Source organism: Diadema antillarum, unplaced genomic scaffold (genome assembly GCF_040938485.1).
Source record: "Diadema antillarum isolate AM-2024a unplaced genomic scaffold, OU_Dant_1.0 seq00002116_RagTag, whole genome shotgun sequence".
In the NCBI taxonomy this organism is placed as follows: Eukaryota; Metazoa; Echinodermata; class Echinoidea; order Diadematoida; family Diadematidae; genus Diadema; species Diadema antillarum.
The window spans coordinates 54,393-80,345 of NW_027272757.1; the positions used below are offsets into that span (position 1 = coordinate 54,393).

At 37.9% G+C, this 25,953-nt stretch overlaps 1 long non-coding RNA gene across 1 annotated transcript in view; it reads left to right on the forward strand.

The window, feature by feature from the left end:
• The first annotated feature begins 15,205 nt into the window (after window positions 1-15,205).
• Window positions 15,206-25,953, forward strand: part of LOC139713983 (uncharacterized) — an 81,886-nt gene continuing 71,138 nt past the window's right edge. Inside the window, exon 1 of the long non-coding RNA XR_011709666.1 lies at window positions 15,206-15,339. This is a non-coding gene — a long non-coding RNA (uncharacterized lncRNA). The remainder of the gene's footprint in view (window positions 15,340-25,953) is intronic.

The window sequence follows — 25,953 nt, forward strand, 5'->3', positions numbered from 1 at the left end:
CCGACAATTTTAACCGTGTAGATGATAATCTGAGTATATGAATAAACATGAGTTAAAGAGCCCTTGTGAATATCAGGAGGCGTGGTCTGTAACCAACTGCTGACCTGAAAATTTCGCGCGCGAGCAAAGCTACTAGACACTACACTATCGTACTGCTCATACTGGATTATCATAATCATTCATGGTATTGACCGTAATACTCTTGCTTCAAATATATAGGACATATAGGCCTACATGCCGCGATTTCCCTTATTTCATTCAATTTTTTTCATTTAATTTCATTTCCATCAATACAAAACATTTACATACATTAGGCCTATATAGTGAAAAAAAAGTATTGTGAATTAAAGGGAACATAAACCCAAAGAGCAATGTTGATCGAGTAAAAGCAGTAACATTAGTAGAACACATCAGTGAAAATTTGAGGAAAATCGGACAATCGATGCAAAAGTTATGAATTTCTTAAGTTTTGGTGCTGGAACCGCTGGATGAGGAGACTACTAGAGGTTATGACACTGATCTCCTCAGTGGGTTATGACGTATGAGTGGACAATAATATAAAGAAAATATAAAAGAAATTCCACAAATTCACTTTTCTAGCAAAATGAAAGAGTACTTGACTAGCCGCTCTTAGAAAGCGGGGGGAATAAGTGCTACCCCTAACATATGTCAGTATCAAGTTGATGGAATATGTAATTTTCATGAAAAATGAATTTTTATTGAATTCCCTTTATATTTTCTTTATATTGTAGTCCACTCATACGTCATAACCTCTAGTAGTCTCCTTACCCAGCAGTTCCAACACCAAAACTTTAAAAATTCATAACTTTTGCATCGATTGCCCAATTTTCCTCAAACTTTCACTGATGTGTTCTACTAATATTACTACTTTCACTCAATCCACATTGCTCTTTGGGTTTACGTTCCCCGTATAGGTCCTACTGCGCATCACTTTCTGATGATATCAATTTAAAATTGAAATTGCCGGCAATGGAGGAGGAGGACCTTAACTAGGGGGGTTCAGAACCCCCCCCCCCCTTTTGAAAAAAAAAATGAAAGGGGCTTTGTAGTTGCACCAGAAAATTGCGTTAGTGACGCGTTTTGTTTTTTTGTTTAGTTTTTGTTTTTGTTTTTGTGTTTTGGTTTTGTTTTTGTTGGTTTGTTTGCTTGTTTTGTGTTTTTGTTTGTTTGTTTGTTTGTTTGTTTTTGCTTGTCAGCTGATTAAACCTAGATATACGGACCTGAGGAGACATGCTAAAAAGCCAAGCTTGTATTTTGCAGTCTCCTCGTGGACATCCCCCCCCCCAAAAAAAAAGTAGGCCCTATCGTACATGCAAGCAATTGTGAAGGCAGATTTAAGCCTCAGTGGCGGCAGAAATCTTTAGGCCCCTGTATGCCATCATTAGCGTATTGACAATTTTAAAATCTTTTATAGTGTGTTGCCATGCAATTACTATCAGATAATGATAACGAGTTAGCAGTGCTTAAGCGCATTACACATGCATAGGGCTTAAATGTCCCTGTATGCACTCAAGAAAAAGAAAGACTACACAAGAAAAGACCTATAGAATGACAATGGCATCGAATTTCATGTTTGTTTACACTGTGAAAAATATGCGTTTTCAAAGCAGACTTTCTGGGGTAGCTATTCCATACCTTTATACCCAGATGATTAAAAAAAAAAAATGAGTTTGTTCGCAAAAACCGATAAGACCATATTTGCCAAATGGAGATATTTGCGAATAAAAGTCAAGAAAAATAAAGAAAATAATAAGAAAATTTTTGCTTCTTTTGACCATAACTTCAAAAATGTACCTTTATTATTATGTAATGACCATGAATCATTTAAAAGGTATTATTTTGTACTTTATGACAGAGACCGTACTTCAAAATCTTCAAAAATGGACTTATCGCTTTTTGCGAACAAACTCTTCAAATGTTCACTCTCCGCATAAAATCTGGTTCTTCTGTTCGGAATAAATTATAAGTCTTTGTTTTTTGTACGAAGGTCGTTCCTCTCTGATATGTAGACTTGAAGTAGTTCTTTTAATAGGACGGAACAAACAATTCAATAGATAGGCCTATAATGTTCAAAAGCTAAATAATATTTTATCATCTTATAAGACTTTTGACTGGAAATAAGTATACAACCCATGAAATTTTGTTAATGATTCTTGCTTTTGAAGACTACTCGTGCATCAAAGTTTGGGATAGCTGCTTGTAATCAATACACGGCATGACCGAATTCACAACTTTAATCCATTACAAAATCAACAATCAGACATAAATCTAGTAATCAAGAGTTTTTATTCCGCAATAACCAACATAATCAGTAACGTGAAAACAACAAAGAGTTCAAGAAAGAGTTATTTTTGACACTTTTGAAATCATCAAAACACTCCTTAAATCCTAAAAATCATGTTGTTTGGAAATCATGGTAAACAGTTGCCGCATTAACCCGAAATGAATTATGTTGTTTTCTATACTTTGATTTAATTATGGTTTTTACAAATATCAAAACTAAACAAAATACCAAAATTTCCAGTCGAGCAAACAGTGAGAATGCCATGTTGGCATTATTAGTACATCAAACGAAACTGATGGGTCTTTTGTAATAAGTTTGGCTATGATCAGCGCCCGTTGACGTACCACCCACATCAGATTGCTTTGCTAGCTCCAACAACTCCAGCTCCTCCCAAGAGCATTTACGAGCCACTGGTGTCGACCCATAGAGCTATTATTATGAATCCAACTCTATGTGTCGACCACACCTTCACCCAACTGGGCAACCACGGCTAAGCTGTCTGCTGCCATCTACTGCCGTTAAATGTAGATTGCGATTCAGTTCGTCGGTCTTGCGCCCATATCAGTGTCATGCACCTGACTGGAAAGCAATGTGGGCATTCAGGCCCGTAGCCAGGATTTTTCAAGGGGGGGTGCGGTCACTAAAAAAACGGACCTTCGGTACCAATACCAATGATGACACACACACACACACACACACACACACACACACACACAATTATATATATATGAAAATATATATATATATATTCTTTGGACGACCGAACTACAAAAGTTGTATAAGAATTTGCGCGCGAAGCGCGCCGCAAATTGTGAATTTTGACTGTTTTAATGACGTTTTAAAGTCTCGAGGAAAGTTGTATTTTTGTCTGTTGCATGCAATCGCGTTACGGTATTTCATCTAGGAAATAGTAAAAACTCATTTTGCCAGGAAGTTGCAAAGTTTAATTGTGTTCGAGACTCTGCGCGCGTAGCGCGCCGCAAAATTGAGAATAGTGATTTTCCTGGTGTTGTTTTAACTTTAATTTTTTCTATTGTATACCCGCGTTAGCAGGCCTGAAGCCAGGATTTTTAAAGGAAGGGGGGATTGCGTTAATTAACAAAACGGTCCTTTGATACTGTCCCGGGAGGGGTAGCGACAATTAAAAGGTGAACACCATGCTCATACATAGACTTTCTAAACGAGTAATGATCATATGATTTTTTCGGGCCTGGTAAGTATTCCTTAAATGTTTCCTGCACCCTAAAGAAGTACTTCATCATGATTGAACAATATACCATTTTCCCAAATTTCGGCCTTTTTGATACCCTTTGATTATATACGCTCGTAACATCACACTTTCCATCTAATCCGTGAGAAAAAACGACCCCTATTACGCGTTTTCTTTAGCGAGTATGGTCACGGTGTCCACCTTTCAGTTGGAGTTTTCCATCCCATTGGATGCTGTTTGGAAGATGAAACATTCACTTTACTATACAGTATATCAGCCGTTGGTATGCGAGTTTGTCAAAAACGAAAATAAATAAGAAAATTTTTAAAACAAAATGAATTGTAAATGTGAACCATTTATATTTTGCCTCCTTGTGGTAGGATATTTCCAGCATTTCCGAACTTTCAAATAATCATTTTAGATTTAATAATATTAAAGGTAGTAGATCCGATTCGCAAACATCTCCAATATCAGTCAAATGTCATATTAACCATCATGCTAAGAAGGTTTTCTTTGTGAAATTTGGAGGTCAGTGAAATTCAAAAATTAAACATCCGTTAGCCATTGGAAGAAGTTGAGTGCAAATTCAGACCTCAGGCTTAGTGCTCAGATGTTTTCCTATTTGATTTGATCTGTCTTACTGTGCACACTAAGATACATACTGGAATGGTTATTTCTTATTCATTAAATTATAGTAGCATATCATTCCTTTACAACATTATTTCAGTTGATTACCTGTGTACAACACGTGTATATAAGCGCCCGATTGCAGACAGCAGGTGGCAAGGTGACCGTTGCAACTACTTACATTATTACCACCTCCGAAGGAAATGCACCAGTCCGACTACAGCCATCATCGAAAAATGAGATGGAATGTGGAATGCTTTGGTCGTTTTGCTCCCAAACTTAACAGTTATGTTGTCAATAAGGCTGCTACGTATCTAGATAATAGTCTCACATACAACTGTATCTGGATATTGCGTTGAAAATGATATTTGGCGAGAAACAAAAGCTTGAAATCACAGGAATTCACACTGCTGACAACGGCAGACAGTGAAGGTCAACGGCTCAAATTTTCGTTGGTAGTCTCGTCACGTGATAGTTCTGTATGGATTGTACACGTTCCCTATGACAACAATTGTGAATGGGTAGTCTAGATTTACTGCAAATTTGCGTCAGGACTGCTCAACCAATGGACAAGATTCTTATGTCACAAAAATGGGCAGAACATCTACTTTCTGAAACCGTGCGCCCAAAGTTTGTACGATCTTCCGTTCTCGAGATATCCCGTCTGGAAGAATTGCAAGACGGCAAAATATGCTCAAATTCGTCAAATTTGGACTGTTCGCCATAGACAATTCTACTCATAAGGTACTTTTCTGATCTAATTTGCGTCACTGCTACAAATGTTACAATAAAGATATATACACATAAATAATCCCTAAAGTGTCCACTTTCAGAATCCGGGCGCCCCAAGTTTGCTTCTTAAACAGTTTAAAAGTTATGGCAGATTTTGTGGAAAAATGCGTCGATTTTTGACCCGTTTTACGTGTTGTATAGTTGCGTTCGCGCGGAAGCGCGGCTTCGCAGATGACCGAAAGTTTTCAATATGTAATAGCTCGCACAAATTGATACAGAACATTTGTGTTTGTGTGCATGGGGACGATCCGATAGTTCATACAACAAAAGGGTTTCGTACAATTATTTTTAACATTGTTAAACGTACTCTTCCACATTTACGTAGCATGTAATGTGTCTTTATATTTATTTGGATTGTTATCTTGAGAATTGCTAAAAACCGTTATTATGAAAAAGTGGACCTTTCAGAATTTGGGGGGGTGCGTACGCACCCGACGCACCCCCCCCCCTGGCTACGGGCCTGGCATTTCATTGGCCTGGAGACATGACACAGAGTTAGATGGCTACCTGGGCCCTGTTTCATAAAGCTGTTCGTAAAGTTACGAACAACTTACGAGCGACTGGTGATCAGTTCTGATCTGCTATACTTATCAGAATTTCCATAATTTAGCACAAGAACTGATCACCAGTCGCTCGTAAGTCGTTCGTAACTTTACGAACAGCTTTAGGAACTTACACTCCCCTGGTGTCTACTCGAGCCTGGTAGTCTGCTGGATGCCGTGTGGTTCCATCGACGTCTCTGCGACTTCTTCGGAGACTATAGCCGGAGAAGTCGCAAGAGAATCAACCATGTTCGATCTTTTCTTTCTTTCTTTCTTTCTTTTTTAAAGACTTTCTCTATATAGTCTCCGGCTGGTCTCCGAAACATCTCCGTAACGCATGTCTCCGCGACGTTTCCGTCAGTCGCAGCCACATTGCGGAAGCTACTTTTGTCCGCAATGTCCGTCCGCTACGTCCGTCCGCGATTTTTTATTCAACTTCGAGCAATCTTTTCAACAGAGTTAACACTTGCGTGGTAATCCTTTACCAGGACCACAAAATTAAATCTTACCCTCCACTTAAATTCTGTCACATATTCATGCCTTTTAGACACACTACTGAAATTATCAGTGTTCTTATTTATACCCCCATCTCGCTAGACGGCGATTCCGCTACGATCATCAAAAATCGACAAAGCGCGGCGGATCGTGGCTTGATCTCCATCGTATCTTCAGCGGTTCAGAAGCGCGGAGAGTCACCACCATCGCCATGGTCGGCGACCTCGCTACGGAAGTTTTGAACATGTCCAAAACTTCCGTAGCGAGGTCGCCGTGGTTTTAGAGCGTATCATAATCGCCTCACGAGCGCATTAAAAGCGCCACATTCGTAACTCATCGACGGGGTAGCAACGCGTAAAGTGTAACTCAAGCGCATCGAAAGCGGCCCCCATCGCCCATGAAAATTACCACTTTTACAGTATTACGTAACAGGAACCAATCATGCGCGATAGAAAGTGATGCACAGACCAGGAAGGTGGACATGGAGAGAAACGTATAAAATTCCTTTTTCCAGGTACACTCAGTACGAATCTACTCTGTTTATCAAATTGTTTGTCATATACCATTGCCAGTCAATGAAAGTAAATTAAGTTGTAATCTTTTCAAATATTTGAAGAGTTTGTTTGCAAAAACCGATAAGTCCATTTTTGAAGATTTTGAAGTAGGGTCTCTATCAAAAAGTACAAAATAATTTCTTTAAAATGATATATTGGTCACCACCCATTATAAAGGTACATTTTTGAAGTTATGATCAAAATAAGCAAAAAGTTTCTTATTATTCTCTCTATTTTTCTTGACCTTTAAAGGGAATATACAGTTCTGGTTGAGACCTAATTTCAGGTTTCTAACATTTTTTTTTTGTGTGAGGTAATGAGAAACCTCTTATGATGAAAGAGCATGTAATTCTATAATCAATTCAACGTTTATTAGATGAAAATTGGTTTTGAAATGGCGGAGATATCCAAAAAAGAGCAATTCTCATAAAGTGTGGGACCCACACTTTATTACGATAGCTTTGTTTTACTTTGTTTTTGGATGTTTCAGTCATTCCAAACCCGATTTTCATCAAATAAACTTTCAATTCCTCTTAAAATGGTATGCTCTGTACTACATCATAAGTGTTTTCTTGGTATCTCACAAAAAGTTAAAAGCACAATTCTCATCTCCACCAATACTGTACTATCCCTTTAATCGCAAATATCTCCATTTGACAAAATTATGGACTTATCAGTTTTTGCAAATAAGCTCTTTATATCTTCATAATTATTATAATCGTCTCATTGTAGGATACGATTTGTAGTTTGCTTTATTGTAAGCCGGCTCCTTAATATTATATACACATTTTTACCCTTTTAATTGAATAGATGACTTAACTAATAGTGCGATTTCTCATCAGGTTCTAACTGGTGTGTTCTACAGTGCTACGATGTAAGGGTAAAACCATATTATACAAGTCATATCCATGTTGGTTTGACAGTGACATCTGCCTGAAGAAATCCAATCATGAAACCCATTTTATACCCCGATCGCTTCAGATCGTACCATGAGCCCGGCGTAAACGTATTACTGTCGCTCCGATCGTATCACTGTTGTAGCGCGGTCTTGATAAGCGTACGAATACAGTCGGTTTGATCTCAGAAGAAGCGCGTCTCGTCGGCCTGGAAATGCGGCAACAACGTGGCAGAGTCGTATATTGTCATCGTGGCGCTATCGCCTATATAGCGCAGGTTGAGCGTGGAGAAACCGTATTGTAATCGCCTCGGAGGCCAAAAATGGAGACGGACGGCGATCGCGCCACGATTTGTTAAATCGTCACAGATCGCCAGGTCGCCATGGCCGCCTTCCTGGTGAGATGGGGGCCTAAGAACAGAAAATCTAATCTTATACGGTTGATATAAAAGCTAGAGTTCAGATGATAATAAATCGCGAAACTTTGATAAAAATGAAACGAAAATAATCATAATGGGGGTACATCGAATGCCCTAACCAATGCGTTGTTCGAAATAGCCGTGTTGGTAACGCGATTTCATAAACTACATTAGCGTAATGAATAGAGCGACAGAAAGAAAATCCGCCTTCTTATGAAAATTATGACATCCTCTGTCTCGTAGAATGTCAAGAACAAGGTTGTGTGGATATTACATCTTTGACAGTATAAGGAAAATATAAAAGTTGTCCAAGTGGTTTCTTGTTATTTCTACAACGTTCTTCAGGATCTGACTCAACTCGTGGCTGAAGAATGCGTTAGCCTGTATTGGATAGGGTCTGATTCTTTTTCCACCTTGTCAACATCAAAAGAGTTTGACAGAAAAACAAAAACAAAATAAAACTGAAGGTGAACTTGTTTTCTGCAGATTTGGATTGTTATCTACCATTTTTGCGAAAAGTGGCCGTAAAGAAAAATATGCATGCCTTGCATTATGCCATGCATTTATTCGAGTTTTTCAGACGAATCAGAGCCTTCTACAACAAGAAGGCTCCGCGACGAATCAGTGCCGTATATCAATCTTTATATGGCACTGAGACCAATGCTATAAGTGCGCCATCTACCGGCAATGGATCGAAATGTTGCAGCAATCCCCGTGACCTGGCAGTTAGACCACCCAATACTGCGCACTGCATACTCTCTAAAAAAATCGAGTGAAAATTTTCACTCTAAAAAGAGTGAATACAAAAAAGAGTGAATTTCGAGTGAAATTGGAGTGAATTTTGAGTGAAAATGCTCATTTTCACTCGTTTTGGAGTGACCTCAGGGATCACTCCAAAATCTTCGAGTGATCCCTGACGTCACTCCAAAATGAGTGAAAATGAGCATTTTCACTCAAAATTCACTCCAATTTCACTCGAAATTCACTCTTTTTTGTATTCACTCTTTTTAGAGTGAAAATTTTCACTCGATTTTTTTTAGAGAGTACCAACCATAATTGTATAAGCTTTTACAACGGACGGATTTTCCTTTGCCTTTTCTTCACAGTATTTCATATCAAATTAAACGAGAATGACTAAAACAAAAGCGACCAAAATAAGGACAATAAACAACAAAATAGGTGGCCATCATTAATCTGAATAGCATTTATAAAGTTAACGAAAAACCTCGAGTTCGTATATAAGTTTCTGTACCATGCCCGTAAAACGAAATTGGCTCTATGTGAGAATGAAAAGATAGGTGGACAAACATTATCACTAATAAATATATGGGATAAGTAAATAAATGCATAAAATTGATAGAAATATGCGGCGAGTAATCATTATAATTAATGCACATTTATCTTTAAAAAAGAAGAAGAAGATATTTGCGTACAAACCACCTCTGGAGAAAACAAAGGGAGGTATCGTAACAAAGTAACTTAACGTTTAGTGTTCATGTAAACTATCAAATATTCTGCTTTCGGATTACCTCTTCTTTCATGTTGCCATTGTCTTTCCTATTATGATAATTTGTGCTAATCTCTTATTTTGTAAATAAACAATAAGGTTTCTACACAGTGTTAAATGCGACTTATGTTGTAAAATCAAATTAGATGAATACGGTATAATATCATTAAAAGCAGACGTAAGGTGTGAAAAAAAAAGGAGTTGGTGATCAACGTATCGTGAATCTCACTGTTGTTTTGTATACACACCAGCAAAGTGGTAATGCTTACAAAATTAATTGGGTCGAGAATTTCGCAACATTCTGTATACTGTAACCTCTTCCTATCGTAGCTATTATTATAGTGGCTATTACAGAACGACGTAGACTGATATATCGCATTCTTGTTGAGTTTATTTCAAACAAAAAATATCAAAGATTTGTTCACAGTTCAACAGAAAATGCTTAATGTGTTGACTCTGCGATTCATTCTGTCTATTTGAGTACGGATGTGGATCCGACGAATGCCATTGTGGTAAAATAGGTCTTACACTGCAACAAGTAAATATGAAACACCGAGCTGGTGTTAAATATTCGGTGCTCATTTCTGGTGTTAGATTGACACCAGTTCCTCCAGGTGTCATTTCAAAATATAAAATTGTTTTTTGAAGAGTTTCTTGGTAACTGCACTTCTTGTTGATTTTCAACTTTAACAAGACGATCAAGAATTTTCCGATAAAGTACTTGATTTTTGAAAAAAATGTGTAAACACATTTACACCACAGTAACACCAGTTGGTGTGGTCTCCTATTGAAGCTGGACGGGTGTTATACCATTGACATTAACACCAGCAATACCAAATCAACACCATGCGGTGTCAGCATTGAACTAACACCAGCACACTACAGGTGTCAAAAATATCACCAGCTACTGTGTCAAATTAACACCACGAAGTGCCAGGTGAACTTTTCAACACCATCACAATACATTTTCTACACCTGTGGGTGTGGTCCTCTATCAACACTTGATCGGTGTTGAATTCAACACCCATGGTGTTAAATCTAATACCGATGTTTTTACAGTGTACTTTTCATTTTCATGTCCGATTTTGATAATTGCACTTTTCTTGTGCTTTGTCTGATTGTGCTCTTTTCTTTTACACCAACAGACACATGGTGTCAAACTGCATTTGCATGATATTGGCCTAAAAGTGTAAAGACAGAAGTCCTTGAATATTTACGTTGAAGAAAATAATGTGTGTCAACGATCATGAAGGACTGGAATGTTCAGTAAATAGGCGTATACCAATTCCAAATCGGTAGAATACCCAGTATACTGTGAAATTTACGGACTGGAACACTGCCTTCTAAAACTCTCATTTTGAATTCAAACAAGATTTTTTATACCAAAATAGTACAAAATGTAATCGGTATCCCTGTGAAATTGAATACAAATCCCTATAGACCTTATCACAATAAATATTTTACCGCACAGATACACCCATTGTGAGATAAACACAGGTAAATTATATCGTCAATTCGTAGTCAATATAAACGTCCGTAGCTGTACGCCGAGTCGATAAATCTGGGGATCACCGGGTACTGGTAGTCCGATTTTGGTTTAGCAAGTTGTTGAGGCCTGTCTCCATCAGCCCGAAGTTTCAAAACAGAGAATGAAAACATTCTGACCGTCCATTTGCAGACACACATCGCCCCACATTTTAGTGCAAGTTTATCATCATCAGGGCACATTCACTATGTAACCACACGCCAGCAAGGAAACGGACAAAGTGAGAGATAACTGTGCATTTAAAAAAGGCAAAGCAAGGCAAAGCAAAGCAAAGCAAAGCAAAGCAAAGTAAAGCAAAGCAAAGCCAAGCAAAGCAAAGCAAAGCAAAGCAAAGCAAAGCAAAGCAAAGCAAACAAAACAAAATGAAACATTGAAAATACCCGATATCACGTGCTATATAACGGCTAAAACTCGTAGTCAATGTATTCCATATCAATTTCTTATCATTAATAAAACTATAGGCCTACATCGTCTAAACCGAGTCCGACACGTTCAAAATTATGATTTCGTTGTCACGTAAAAATAGAAATCTCAGCACATATTAATAGATAAACACATAATATTATATAGAAACTGATATTATGCAGTAAAACGAATTGATGTAAAAACGTTTTTGAATATGAACATGGATCTATACACAGTGAACTTATTTGGGCTTGTGTAGGCCCTATGTCCTTAATGGGATACATCTTATCTTGAAATCTGGTCCATCCATATTACTATACACGATGCTGCCAGAAATCAAAGTTTTATAAATTGCACAGGGGTGCTGAATGCGCACCTCCTCCTATACCAATATATTTTAGCTGGACCAGAAGAACAATAATGTGATACATTATGCGAATATTGCGTGAGTGAGTCGCCAAATTTGGCTTCTTTCCGACAGTTTTTTTTCTTTGCCTGTGTTTATGGTTTGTTTCAAACAATCTATTTCTTCAAACAATCCGACACAATTTTCGAAGTATATTTGCGCTTATTTTTTCCCCAAAATTGAAAATGGAAACCGTCCTACAATCATGATTTCGTGCAATCACACTCCTGTCACACCATAGAGGCGTCTGCTTCATAATATTCCCTAACGACCCCGGCCTGACTTACACCCGTTATTTACCTCCGCGATGGTATTAGTTCCCCGTAAAGTTGATGCATGACACACTCAAAATATAAAATTCTGGCCCAGTGAAAAGTTATACGTGAAAAAAAAAAAGAGAGCAGAATGTAACAAGTATACACAATAATGAGAATTTGACCAAAACTGATATAAAAGATACATTGAAGTTATGAAAATGTGAAGTTTAGCTAACTTTCATGCAAAAAGCAAAATTATGTGAGTTGATGATGTCATCCCCTCACAACCTGCCATAACTCTTGTACAGATAATAATCTTTATGATGTTGAATTTCCAGGTTTTAGTTCAAACTCAATTCATGATCCAGTCTCGAATCTCAATAGAGTTAGGCCTATTTAGTCAAGTTATGTAACAGCATTTTCATTCTTTTATATACCGTTCAGCCGAAGAATTCATATCAATTTTTTGACACAATGGGAAATTGCGAGGTGATGACATCATCTCCCTTATTTGCATATTCATATTAACTGGTCGAGAAATGTTTTGTAAATCTTAATATCATAACTTCTTTTTTTTTATTCCGTTTTCTGTAAATTTTCATTGTTGTGCTTGTGAATTATTTGTCTTTTCTTTTGGTTAGAATCAAGTTATTACTGGTCCAGAATTATATTTTAAAGAAAACCAAAACCCAAGTATCTGAATGTGAATTGAGAGAAAGTAGCAATAGAGTAGAACACGTCAGTGAAAGTTTGAGGAAAATCACACAATCCGTTCAAAAGCTATGAATTTCCAACGTTTTGATGCCGCCATTGGGCTTGAAAAGGAGACTATTGCACCTCGTGACGTCATTGTATAATTTTATGGACAACAATATAAGCAAAATATAACGTGAGTTCCACAAAAAAACACGTATTTTTCGTAAAAGGTTCACATTGAAAATGTTAAGACTAATATTATTCCCCCTGCTTTCCGAAAGAGTTAAGTCTAGTGCTCTCTCATGAAGCTAGAAATGTGAAAATACCAGTATGTTGAATTTTATCAATTATTTCTTTATATTGTTGTGCATATCATGACGTCATAAAGTGTGTAGTAGACTCCTTATCCATCAGTGATGATGGCACCGAAATGTGAAAAAAAAAATCATTACGCTTGATTCGATTGTCCGATTTTCCTCAAACTTTCATGAATGTGTTCTATACTAATATTGCGGCTTTCATTCATTCCACATTTATATCTGGGCTTTGGTTTCCTTTAATTGTGAAAACATCATTGATTTGGGATCAATTTACGAATTTGTGAGTAGAAAGTGGGCACAAAGGTAATAAAACAACCCCTCATAGTATATTCACGTTATTGTCATACACCAATGATTATGTGTTTGAATGGCATTACTGACTACGTTTGAACTGTATTTTGTGGCAAGTTTATCAAAATATCTTTATCTTTTCATCATTCTGCAAAGACGTAAAGTTTATTGACACTCCTCCAAAACATGTGGCAAGCAAAGTCGTTTCATGCGAAAACTGATCGCGAGAGTCAACATAAAATATAAGATTTCATCGGCGATTATGCTACGCACAACACGTGTGTACAACTTTGTGTGTGGAATTCCTGTCTAACGTTTGTTTGTCTGCCTCCTATATCAACCTTATAACACTTCTGTCTCGAAATGTATCACCCGAACATATATCAGTCAATGATATATCACAATACCAATATATTTTCAAATTAATGATCACCCAAAGCACACAAACATGAAAGAATTTGAAATATTTGATGCCATATGCTGCTTGTTTTTGCTCCTCTGTCTCGATCATCCGACGTTTTTTTTTCCCGTAGATGCACTGCTGCCTTTGTTAGGATCTAATTGAAACTGTGTTTACTTTCTTTCATATCTTTCTATATCAACAATATGCTTATATTCACCAAAATCATTTGTTTATACGTATACATGCATGTACATAGCAAAATTCATAATTATAGACAACTACATAAAACAGCTCTCTTCGTATACTGTCACTTTGTGCAAGGATCGTGATAACACCTTTCATATCGTCATTATCTTCACTGCCACAGTGAAATTCTTCCATTTTTATATGTTTATTACGATTGATGTAGTCCTATATCATTGATCTATTGTGTGTATGTTTACAAATAGAATGTCTTATGACCTTGAATTTTAATCATTATCATTATCATTATCATTATCATTATCATCGTCGTCATCATCATCATCATCATCACCAATATCATTATCATTATCATCGCCACTTAGGTTCCTTTTCAAAGCATTAGTCACTGCCGTCACTGCGTGCACTTCATTATGATCACATCATCGCTGTCACCCAATATCGCCATGGTTTATCACCAGCCTCACAGCTGCAACATCTCTACTACAACAACCTCTAACAACAGTTACCGCTACCACCACCACCACCAACAACAACAACGCTATACCACCGCCGCCACTTGGCCTGCATCAAGCAAGCACCCCTACCAAGCGTCACCAATCAACCATCTTGTACCCATTTCTGCCAACGATCTTTTCACTCTTTCCACGCACGTCATCAGAAGAACAGAGTGATACCAACCTAGTCCTGCTAAATAAAGTTGGAGAAATTCATGTTCATACTTCACCAATAAGCATCCATACAATCGATGTTACAATGAAAATATTTAATACACTGCCTTCACAAAATTCTACAAGAAAAGGGAACGGAGAAAAGTTTGACCGCTAGAAGTCGACGGAGAAACCGTGCGGTGCATGGTGGGATACATGTATGGATTTTTTGAGCCACCAGCCGCATCGCAGCACACACTCTCTACCAGCGCAACGAAAACCGGAGTGCGTTGCTGAGATTGGGGTTTGGTAGAAGTGGAGTTACGGGAAAACTTCCCAATAGTTTTTGTGTGCGACAGCTAGGCCAGTGCTGTCCGCTCGTTCACAACGGAGCAGCACCCTACCCTTGTTGCTGGAGATTGGGTAGCTGAAGCGGGTGAATGGTATAGGTCATGCAGTGGTATGTGTATGCGTGGTCACTTTTCGGAGCGTTGATGCCCATTCGATATGTTTCTTCATCAGTGTTTGATGCTTGGTGGACTTAAATATCGACAAATATAAAAGGTGAGCGATATTTGGTTATAGCATGTACTGCCCTTCGTGTTAGTAGCAGACATGTACTTTGGTACATCGTCATCTTACGCCTACCAGTGTTAGATCACCAACATTATCTGTTGCCCTTGGGTTTGATGTATAACTGCTGCCCCTAAATTCGCCGTGCATTGTTATGGACTGGAGCTAAGCAAGGACTTCGGTACACACTTACTACTAGAAGACGATGTTGCTGTAGTGGCTTGGACCCACGCATTGAAAGAGAGGTGGGTTTCCACAAAGACGATTTATAACGACCGTCTTCTTCTTTCATTAATTTCAATTTTGTTCAAAAGAAGAGTATTTCTGTAGGTGGGTGACAGCTGATTCATGTTAGAGGCTAGTAGAGCTCATGTCAACAATTTACATGATCAACTATCTTGAGTGCTGTATGTCATTTAATGTAGTTATAGAAGTTCACATACTCTCTAAAAAAAATCGAGTGAAAATTTTCACTCTAAAAAGAGTGAATACAAAAAAGAGTGAATTTCGAGTGAAATTGGAGTGAATTTTGAGTGAAAATGCTCATTTTCACTCATTTTGGAGTGACGTCAGGGATCACTCCAAAATCTTCGAGTGATCCCTGACGTCACTCCAAAATGAGTGAAAATGAGCATTTTCACTCAAAATTCACTCCAATTTCACTCGAAATTCACTCTTTTTTGTATTCACTCTTTTTAGAGTGAAAATTTTCACTCGATTTTTTCTAAGAGAGTAGGCCTACAAATGTACCTATTTAATATAGCAATCTTAATGAAATGACATCTGATATCTGTTTAGGTAGTCATTGTCATTGTCTTGACCCTTTGTTGATGTATGAAAGTGCAGGTGATGGAAATATCACATTTATACCAAATTAACAGAGTACATGTTGATGCTCTTTCATATATGTTTTTATTCATTTCTCTGATTGTTTATCTGCCATTGCTGTCCATCTATTGAATACAGAACTTTTATTTCATTTTCAAAGATCAATACAACTTTATAAGTGAATGAATATTATTGATTATCAATACCTTGGACAAGACTAGTACACACTTTAAGTATTTCAAAACAGAGGAATTAAACCAGGCCTGCATTTCATTAACAAGAAGAGTGATGGAGAGCTAGCTATGTAGGCCTATGTACCATCAGAGAGCAAATATATTGATTGTGTTTATATAATTATGTATGCATGATACATACATGTACATGCACATAAGTACATTGTATACATATAAAGGCCTACAAATGTACAAGTGTACATATTTAATACCTATACACACATATATTACATGTATATGAAGGCAGAGACCTGCCAAAAGTTGCATGTATTCATAGGCATGAGACTCATGCTGCAGGGGTGTTTCAAAATGATATTCATTTGCCTGACAAACTTTTCTGATGCCTCATTGAAAAACAAACATCCAAACAAACAAACAAACAAACAAACAAGCAAACAAAACAGCAACAAAAACAAAAACAAAGCCCCAAAGTGCATTTCCACCCACAAAAAAAGAGTTGCAATTTGAGACAATATTTCTTTTTAAAAGCCAAAATAACGTATTTCAAATTATATGAACCAGATTGCATGATTTACACTTGTACAGCTTAAAAACTCTAATGTTCTTTTTAGCTCACCTCTCCCTCTGGCGGCACTGATTTTCCCCCACAGAATCTCATGCCTAGCTGCACTCTGGACTTGGCATCTCTGGTATACACAATAATTGCTGACTGGAAAACTTAATAAATGTCAGTATTCCTGAGGCATAGGGGTAGGTTATTATAAAAAGGGATAGGATATAAGTTTGGGTTTTATTAAACTATGTATAGTAGGTCATGAAAAGGTCAATTTGTGTGGGTGGGTGGAACATGTTTCACCCCCTTTCCAAGTAGATAGGCAGAAAATTACAAACAAAATCATCAACAAACCTACTGTACCTGCCTGAATGAATATTGGGACTAGTGTCCTGTAAACATACAGAAGCTTCCAGTGTAACATTTCAACCATGTTACATAATATTATAATGTGCATCAATGCACATTAGATGCATGAAAACATGTGTATTATATGCAAATACATGCTTATAGTTAAATTTTCATTTACACCTGCAGTTTGGTTAAAGCTTGAACGTCCAATTTACCAGTATGTAAATGTTAATAAAGTGCATGATGATACACCTAATTTTTCAAACTTCAAAACATTGTAACACAGATGTGAGGTTAATGAAAACCATACCATATGTTTTGTTTGAGTGTCATTTCTTTTTCATTAACAATATATGCAATTTGTACAAATTTTGTGGGTCACAATGTGGATACTCAAAGAAACCTCTTGCATCAAAATATCTTGGCATGTTTTTTACACATTTGGAATAACAACACAAAATTTGAGGTGATAAACTTTCTGCTGAATCAAGGTTTTTTTCACTGTAATCTAATCAGGAATAATCCGGGGATGATTAACTGGCTTATCCGCAATATATGGATATTCTTGGATATTGTACAACCAGTTCTTTTGTACATCTATCTTTCTTTCAAATTCAAACTCAAACCTCAAAGTCCACAAGTTGTCCTTCATATGCAATCATTGCCACTTGATTGAAAGGCAGCATCTACTTTAAAACTCATTTGAGCAGTAGATTACTAAATCCTACAATCTTGGCTCTTTGCATTTTTCAGATTCAAATAAAGTCATGAGGCCCATTTTATACAGGAAAAATGAATCTTCTGCTGAATTTCCCGTATGTGCCAACAGCCCTAGATTTCTGATGTATTCAGTATTTGTCCCCCCCCCCCCATGACTTAATATCTTTGAACTTTCTTCGAGAAGAACTACAAAGGTAGTAGATGAAATCTAAATGAGATTTGAAGCTATGATCTTTTTTATTTATCAGAAGTTCTACATATGGTATCTAGCAGTTCACAACATGACTGTGCTCTGCAACAGTCTCACACATTTCATGCTACTGAGCCTTAGTGGTAACTATGAAAATATAGGCTTGTAAGTTTTTATAAATTTGACTGTGTTTTGCTGCAACTAGAGGCATTCCTTTTTTTTAATGAATTTGCTTTTATTGTGAGTGGTTCCTCTTTATTCACAACCTCTCCAAGGTTTTGACTGTGCTGAGAATACAAAATCAGCGCCTCTTATACAGTATGTCATTGATATGGGTGTCTGAGTTGTTGAAGCTAAGGTTTTGGCGTTTGGAACATTTAACACTCCAATCCCATCAGATTACTGCATTCTGAGATCGAACATTCTGTAATGGTGAAGGCTTCCAGTACGTTTATTTGAGTCTTTACATCTAGTGCATTTGTTCCATGCCTCCTTCTGTTACTTTTGTCAATGGATTTGTTGTAAAAGGATCAGTTCTGGAGTTCCTGGGCTTTGTCGTAATTAGCCCAACTCCTCCCCCTCTCACCCCCCCCCCCAAAAAAAAAAGAAGAAAGAAAGAAAGAAGAAGAGATGATATATAAAGAAGAAGAAGATAATGGTGATGAAGAAGAAGAAAGAATTAAATGATGCAGAGCTTTTCAACAATCCTATTCAGGTGTCAACCTTTCAAGAGAACATACTTACTGCAAGACACACTTTCTTGATCCCCGCTTCATGTTCTCAGGGATTATTTTGTTATGAAGAACACATCTATCCGGAGTGGAAAACAGACTGGGGCAGATTTTAAAACCTACTAAGCTCCTTCATAAACAGGTTTCCCAGCTGTGAAGCTTTAAATTTCCCTTTTCATATTCTTTTTTTTTTTCCTTCGGGCCAAAGAGCAAAGGGTACAATGTATGTCTGTGGCAGAGATGCAGCCACATTGTCCATTTCGGACATGAAGTGGGGATTATCTCCACAATGTGGCACACATTATCGGCCAGTAGGCTGTTGAATCTTCAACCCATTGGCAATGTTGATTTTTTTCTTTTTACTACACTGTATGTATCTCATTCTATCCTTATACAGTGTACACCCAGTCTAATGGTATTTTTTCATGTTTGTTCCTCCCTCCCAATGTTGCATTTTTAAAACTTCTTTTTTGGCTTTGGTACAATTCTGCAGAGGAAGACAGGAGGCACTTTAGAATTGTGGATTACAGATTTAATGAGCTTATGCCCAAATCCGCAATATCCCTCTTAGCGATGGAAAAGGAGATGTTGCGGTTGTCTTTCCGAGGTGTGAGGAACTTAAAACTGAAACAATGAGTATCAATGGGTTTGGAGGTGTGTCCTCAGTATTCACAGCTTTCTTTCAACTAATTCTGGATTGTTCATCTCACTATTGGGTGCAGGAAGAGGCTCCTTTTTTTATTGTTTTTTTGTTCTGTGTTGTCATGCTGTGTCTGGCCCATGATCTGATCGCATCAAGTGCCTTAATACTTCCGTCAATCTAGCCCTTGATACAATTCGATACACAATAAGAATCATCTTCCCTCGGGAGCACATTGAATAGACTTTAACTCAAGGAGAAAGTTGCCTCAAGTGAAAGCTCCGTCACTTGAAAATAGCAGATCACTGAAAATCTGCAAGGTATCACACAATTTCAGACATGCAGCAGTCATCCAAATGATATCATTTTATCATTTGTAATGTGTCCGAATGTGAGGTTTAACTTTGTTGCCAATGGCAACCAGTGTGTTCACAAAATAGATGACTCTTTGAAATGGCAGTTCAGAGAAGTTGTAGTGGCCACCCTGGGTGCACTGATTATGAAGTCTTTTTACAAATCTTACTCTCTTTCTCAATGTGAAAGATTATCAAATGCATTGTATGGGATTTTTCCTTGAAGAGCGATGTGACTCCCTCCATCTTGCACAAGATTGAGAACTAGGAGTGAGAAATAATATGGGAAGAATCCTTAGAAAATACTCAGATTGAGGCAAAATTGAAATGAGAGACATTCTCTGCTCAAAGCGAGATTGCTGCAAATCCAGTCTCAGAACCACCTGACTTCAGTGGCAGTTTGATAAAGCAATCAGATGTAAGGTTGCTGTGAATTAGGAACATTGGAATATCGATGCAGATTCTAATTCATCCAAGTAGTATGTACATAATTACATCTGTTTGACTGGACTTGCTTGTGAAAAATCACAAGTAAGTCATGTTGAACAGATTTACATTTAAGTACCATAGAACTTCTCTGCATGTATGACCTGTGTAGTTTTTGCAGTTGGTATCACAAGTATATACTTTACAGAAATATATTTTGAGAAAAGACAAAGTGAGATATGAAAATAGCCCTAAAATTTGTTTTCTTATTTTGATTCAAGTCATCTTTTATGCACAGTTATTATTTGAAGAATTGTGGACCATGGGTCAAAGGGCAAGTGTCAATAAGTCAAGTAAAAATGCTCAAATTCCAAATGCTTGTTCTCTTAAACAGTATTAGCCATCCATCCAAATAAAACCTACAGTACATGTAGTTCAAGAAAGTAAACACTCCACACATTTGTCATGAACATGTCATTTCAATTCTTTTTTTGTCAATTATGTGAAACTGGTATCTTGCATTGTCAAAACGTACTTTAGACCTACATTGTATTGGGAGGACCATGTGGTAAGGCAGAGGCATGCAGTCACCATAGCAACATTTCCAGTTACTTTTCAAACAATATTGTCATTGCTCATAAAGTGTCTTTTTTAAATTTCCATATCAAAACCTTCATATTAGGGCCTTTTGTGCATAGTAGATAAGTCACATGTTTTCTGATGCATGATGAAAAAATGTTTCCCCTTAATTGTGTAAAGTTACAATGCATAATGAAATCTACATAATTATGTACATACAGTGGAAATGTACCAGTAGATCACACTTTACTGGAGAGCATGAGCTTCAGTAAACCTCTTATGAAGACATGAAGAGTTTGTTTGCAAAAACCGATAAGTCCATATTTGCCAAATGGAGATATTTGTGATTAAAGGTCAAGAAAAATAAAGAGAATGATAAGAAAAATTTTGTTTCTTTTGACCATAACTTCAAAAATGCACCTTGTAGTCACCAATATATCATTTTAAAGGTATTATTTTGTACTTTATGACAGAGACCGTACTTCAAAATGATTTTATTATCATCATTATTCTTATTATCATTCCTGCTAGAAGTGGTGATATTATTATCGATGCCCTTATCTTTACTGTTCATTCATTCAATCACATGGCGTAATGTTCCTGGTTGATGCCGGTTTACTGTAGGCCTACTCACTAACTATTAGTCACCTACAAAGTGTAACTGTAAGCTGATTTTCTGAACCACAAGGGGTTGGCATCATTTGCCCATTTTCTTGTGTGGGTGGGTAGGGGGGCTACTTCACCGTGTTGGCACCTTGCTCATTACGATGAATGAGTGGAGTACAATTTGTACATGGGATCTTTCACATGCGTGAGTCGTGGCTATACTCACACATGGGACCTCCACTTAATGTCCTATCCAAGAGACATAGTGTTTTGCCTCTTTCTAGAGGGAACAAAACACTTTAGGGTTTTTTACACTTGCAAATTTTTGCTTAGTCCCGTACCAACGGTGGGGCTAAGGGGGGGGGGGGGGGGTCCTTAGACCCACCATTGGTACCGGACTTTCCTTAGCCCACTTTCTGTTTACACTTGTTTTTGCCAAAGTGGGCTAGCCCCACCGATAATCCTGTACTATCTGGCCCTGCAAAAGAGCAGGGTTACCACCGCAATTGCGGTGCTAACCCCACAGTTGTGGTGCCAAGCAAGTAAGTGTAAACAGAACAAAGAAATAATCCGGGGCTAAGCAACGGAGACGAAGTCAGACCCTCACTGACCAATCAGAAATGAGGTAATCAAGTGCTGCCGATGCGTGCGTGTACTTGTACAGTGCACAGCGTAATCATGAATATTCATGTGGTTTGGGAAGTACGAGACTAAGAAATACGAGTGTAAAAAAGGTCACTTTTCTCTTTAGCCCAGGACAAGAGCTTAGTATGGGATTTAATGGCGAGTGTAAAAAGCTGAAAAATTGGTATGGGATTAACGATAGTCCTGGGTCAGAGAAAGTACGGGGTTAAGAAAAACAAGTGTAAAAAGGGCTCTACAAACGCTATTGCTCAAAGAGACTAGGGAATCGAACCCGGTACCCTTGAGTCTAAGGGTAAACATGCTACCTACAATACATCTGTACTAGAGTCATATCACTGCCCCTGCCGCCAAAGTAGCTGGATTGTAGGCACACGCCACAACGCCTGGCCACCATTATTGTTATTATCACCATCATCATCGCTGTCATTACTATCATTCTAGCTTCACTTTGTCAGATACAATGTACTGTAGGGAAGTAAATGTTTTTAGATTTCTTGCGTCGCTAGTGATGGTTGAGCAAAGCTCCCTCTAAGATCAAACACACATTGTGTCTTTAGCCCCGACATTTTGCCACCCCTTGAGATGAAACAGAGGCCATCATGGCGGGTAGTTGCTATGTCAGGCTCAATCATATCCACGAAGAAGGTGTTAAATCGTCAAGGGCAACACTGTGGTGACAGACTTCTCGTCGCAAAGGTCAACTTGTAAACAAGTCACCCTGACCAGTGCTGGGACTAATTCGCTGTTGGGGAAGGAGAAACAAGCCAACTCTAGAGAGTCTTTCTCAAATGAAAAAGTAAAAGAAAAATAGACAGAAAAAGAAAGGAAAAAAGAGAGAAAGAAGTGAAGCAAAAGATCTTCAGAAGGTACGTTGTTGTTTGGAAGGATGCATGATGGGTTGTAAAAAGAGCGGGCAAGATTAGTGAACAAAGGCGTTTGACAGGGAGCACAATGGGAGTGTTAAAAAGCGCACTGAATAGAAACTGTGGGTGGCATCGATGGCAGGGATTTTGCCCCGGGCCGGGAGAGGAGCGATCAGTTAGTTCAGTCTTTTGCAGGGAATCTCGGTCATCACATTGCTTTCATTTTGCTCCATCAAGGAATTGGAAACACACTGTAGATCTTTCTTTCCATTCAAACAGCATGTCTCTTGTCATCATTAAGAATCAAGTGATGGATTTGATTCGATAATTTCATGTTTGAGCCTTGGAAGTTTTTGAATGGCTTTAGGAGAAAACTGTGTTAGCAGATGTTATCACATACAGTACACTCAATGTACTTTTGTTAGCAATGATAAATTGTGATGATCATCATAATTTTTCTTCTTCTACATTGTATGTCTGTCACCACCATTATTTATTTTTTTAATGATTGTTGCCACCATAATAATCATGTGTAGCAGCAACAGGACCATTTCTACTATGGATTTTGCTGACTAGATCATTATTTTAGGAGTGATGGTGAGAATTATTGCTGCTGTTTTATGTTTTTATAATGTTCTCTAACAGTATCATACATATATGTAAATCATGGACTTGTCATCAGAATATTACTCACATGTATTTTATTTCTATCAAGGATTTATGTCAGCCACATTATGGTGATTTCTTTTTTCTAAAGATTTGAATGGTAAACTCTACTAGTTTTCCTGTTTTCAGTTGATAGCAGGTCAAAGAGGCATGATGGTTGTCAAAGAACCAACATTCAGAGAAATTGATTGAATGACGAAGTGATAAAATGTCTTGTAAATAATCTAAGGTTACAAACAAAGACAGAGCATTAACTACTAAAATGAATTGAGTCCCAAACTTCAGCAAACACACATGTACTGTGCAGTCCTGGGGAACATTAGGAACCAAGAAGTTCAGGGATTCATTGGTCTATGTAGCTGAATGGTCTTTACTTCAGACGTAAGGGCTTTTTACACTTGTAAAATTTTGCTTAGCCCCGGACCAACGGTGGGGCTAAGGGGGGGCCTTAGCCCCACCGTTGGTACGGGACTATCCTTAGCCCACTTTCTGTTTACACTCGTTTTTGCCAAAGTGGGCTAGCCCCACCGATAGTACGGTACTATCTGGCCCTGCAAAATAGCAGGGGTTAGCACCGCAATTGCGGTGCCAAGCAAGTGAGTGTAAACAGAACGAAAAAATAATCCTGGGCTAAGCGACGGAGACGAAGTCCGACCCTCACTGACCAATCAGAAACGAGGTAATCAAGTGCTGCCGGTGCGTGCGTGTACGTGTACAGTACACAGCGTAATTATGAATATTCATGTGGTTTGGAAAGTCCGGGGCTAAGAAATACGAGTGTAAAAAGGTCAGTTTTCTCCTTAGCCCCGGACAAGAGATAGTACGGGACTAATTGGCGAGTGTAAAAAGCTGAAAAAATTGGTACGGGACTAACGATAGTCCTGGGTCAGAGAAAGTCCGGGTTAAGAAACACAAGTGTAAAAAGCCCTTTAGTGATTGAAATATTTTGGGAACTTGCCAACACATCATCTTACAACCTAATGAACCATCTGTTATTTGAATGTTTGTGCATTTGACCATGGAATCGTGCCAGTCCATGTTCTCGTTTTTTCCTCTTTTATGCCGAAATGATGTTCACATTCATTTGAATTGCCCTAGAGGAAGATACAGAATTTGAAAAAAAAAAAGAAAGGAGCATACAGTTGTACATGTGTAGGAGGGAAATTGATGATTGGAACTATAGGACTGCCAACTCTGAACTGATTCCAATAAAGGTGGTATAAGACATTTTTCACTGACTTTGTATGAACAAAAACAAATTAATTTTGTTCTATGTATAATATATATGATGCATTAGAATATCTACATCTACTTATCTATTTACGGCATCTGGCTCTTTTAATTACACTTACATGTACAATATGTACATGTACATGTGCATGTAGGCTGTCTGACTATCTGCCCATCTAGATCTAGTCATCTATCTTACTATCTTTTGTCTTGTATTCATTTATCAGTCATTTCTATTTTTGGGGGCTGTGTGTGAGTGGTGCCAAATAAAATCAAATTTCACGTTGTGATAAAAAACTGATAATTCCTGTGTGGGAGTACAGCTTCTGTGTCTGATTTTAGTCTATTTAATGAATTTAATGTAGTGTGGTATTGCATTTTATTTAGTAATCTGAAATCTCTACCAGTGGTGTGCACTTTAACCCACTGAGGACAAGTCCCGAGTATACTCGGGCAAGTGTCTATGGGAAATGCGTGTTGTAGCAAAATCAGCCAGTCCTCAATGGGGTAATATGCAGCTACTTATATACAACGTACTACACTTCGGGTGCTAAATTAGTTACAATAAAGTTGTTCTCTGTTTGTTTTGTAGGGGGGGGGGGGGTGGAGTTGGTGGAGTTTCTTACTTGTGATTGGTGTTTCAATGCCCCAATCACAACTGAGAACCAGTCCTGATATGTTTCATGCTTTTGTCTCCTTCATTCCCCACCCCCCTTTCACCAACCCAAAATTTCAGAAGATTTCCCAGGTTCATACTTGTAAACCCTACTGGCCCTTTTGTGAGGGTGTCTGCGGTCTGCCATAGTGCTATAGTAATGAATTATGTTTGTAGAGCAGTAATGAGGTTGAAATGTTCCCCCTTTGTCAAAGGAGAACTCTGTACAATGTGCACTAAGCCACAATAAAAACAGCTTTGCGAGGGGAACCAGTTCTTGACACTTTATGTGCACAGACCCATGAGCAAATGCTCTGTCCATGAAACATAGTACTCTCGTCCCCATGACCTTTATCAGAAATTTTTTAGTTCGTGAATACGAGAAAGAAAACATCCTGTGTGTGAAATCGTCGTTTATATTATCCCTCCCTCTAGCCATGGATCACCCCAGAGCAGTCTGATTTTGACTATACTTGATGTACATCACAAAGCCAGCATAAAAGTCATTGCAATATTAGGCATTCAAAGACGAGATTCACAAAATTTCTAAAATGATAAATAACTCATGATCATATATTCCTGAATATTATGATATCAATGATAAGAAGTTTACTCTATTGAATGTAGCT